This window comes from Hemitrygon akajei, chromosome 7 (assembly GCF_048418815.1).
Source record: "Hemitrygon akajei chromosome 7, sHemAka1.3, whole genome shotgun sequence".
NCBI lineage: Eukaryota > Metazoa > Chordata > Chondrichthyes > Myliobatiformes > Dasyatidae > Hemitrygon > Hemitrygon akajei.
The window spans coordinates 117,022,984-117,025,106 of record NC_133130.1 but is presented as its reverse complement, the minus strand read 5'-3'; positions in this window follow the sequence as shown (position 1 = coordinate 117,025,106).

Genomic DNA, 2,123 nt, shown 5'->3' with positions numbered 1-2,123 from the left:
GTCCCTGCCCTCCCAGTCTCAATTGGCGAGGCCGGATTCACACCCCCAGCGTCATCAGATCTGCCTCGGCTCTCCCCAGCTGGGTTGGCAAACAGTCCCAACACAAGCCCGTCTAAAGGAAACGGCACAGAACTGTACAAAACAAGGTCAGCCGCTCGGCCCATCCCGCCTTGTGCCGACCCTGATGCAGATGAAACTTTAAAGCGGAGCTTGATGGGTCACATCGGAAGTTACAGCACAGTACAGACCCTTCGGCCGATCTTTCACCCTACTCTAAAATCAATCTAACCCTTCCCTCCTACACAACCCTCAATATTTTCTATCATCCATGTGCCTATTTAAGAGTTTCTTTAAAAACCCGCTAATATATCCACCTCCAGCGGTTCCCCTGGCTCACCACTCTCCGTGTAAAGTTCTTACCTCTGGCACCCCTAAACTTTCCCCCAGTCACCCTGTGAAGAAGTCTCTGTCTATCCACTCCATCTATTTTAACATGTACTCCTCTCTTCCTCCGTCCCTCCAAAGAGAAGCGTCCTAGCTCTATCTATCGACCTTCCCACACGCTGTCCCTTTCAGGGTCCCCTCTGCACCCTCTCTACAGCTTCCACGTCCTTCTGACAATGCAGTTTGTCACAGGGCATCAAAGGTTACAGGGAGAAGGCAGGAGAGGGGTAAAAAAAGACTGTCGATTACTTATTGTCGTATCCGGAAGAACAAAGTAATTGTTACTTCAGATTCAATACAGTACAAAAAAAACAAAACAATAATAACAAAAACACCAGAAATATATAAGGAAGTTTATATACACAGATTTATGGTTTGATGGTCTTTTTTTTAATGGGTTCTTGTGGCTGTCTGTTAGAAGGTAAATCTCAGTGTTGTATATAGTATACGTACTGTGATAATAAATGTTCTTTGTACTTCGATGGTGGGTAGGCTGGTGCTGGTGATACATTGGGCAGTTTTGAGCACCCCTGTCGGCCCCACTGCAGTTTCCGCACTCTGCAGAGATGCTCTCTACTTCACATCTGTAGAATGATGTGAGCATAGAGCTGCAGCCTCCTCAGAAAGCAGAGGCATTGATGAGCATTGTCAACTGCGTTCTGGGACCAGGAGAATTATGTATTTAGCGATACAGCACGGAGTAGGCCTTCTGGTCCGTCGACCCACGCCATCCCAGCAACCCCCGACAACCAACAATGTAACCCTGACCTAACTGCAGGAGAATTTACATCGACCGGTATGTCTTTGGACTGCGCAGGAATCTCACACATTCCACGGGGGAGGTCGTACAGCACTGGAATTGAACTCTGATGGCCAGACCTGTAACAGTATCGCGCGAACCACTACCCTACGGTGGCGCCCACAGTGAAGATGTATCTGCTGTGCACTCCCAGGAGTCGGAAACTTCCTTCTGCTGTACCATCCATATGGGGGGGGGGGGGGTGCATGAGGCAAATTCTCTTTCTTTTTCAATCTTTTTATCAAGTTCCCAATAAACAATATTAATACTAATACATAGAGATCAGTACATTACTAACGGTTAACATGCAGAAACATATATTCCAAGTAGCAAATGGAGTCTAACCTCCCAATCTCTCAGTAATTAACCATGAAAAAGATAATTATAATTATAAAAAAAGAGAAAAAAAACCCAAACTAAAACAAACGAACCTTTTTTTTTCTTTTTTTTAGGGCAAATTCTCCTCAAGTCGATAACCATCTCCTTCATCATGTTGACACTAAGGAAGGGGTTATTTGCCTGGCAGCAGGCCTCGAGCTCTTCCACCTCCGCTCTGTAGACCGTCTGTCTCATCGTTGTTGGTGACGAAGTGCCATCGGCTAACTTGACAACGTGATTACTCGTGCAGTCGTGAGCTCAGCACGCAGACCTAGGGTAACCGGTGTTGGAGGTGAAGGGGAGGGAGGAGCGGTTGTGCACCCTGACCGTCGGAGGTCCTAAATACCCAGCTGCACAGTGGGGATTTTAGACTGAGGAGTAGGAGTTTGTTCACCCTGGTCCGTGGGACAACATTGCTGAAAGCCAGAACCCGCACTCTGACTGAAGTGTCTCTGCTTTCCAGGTGCTCTGGCATCGGTAACAGAGTGCGTCTGTCAGTAAG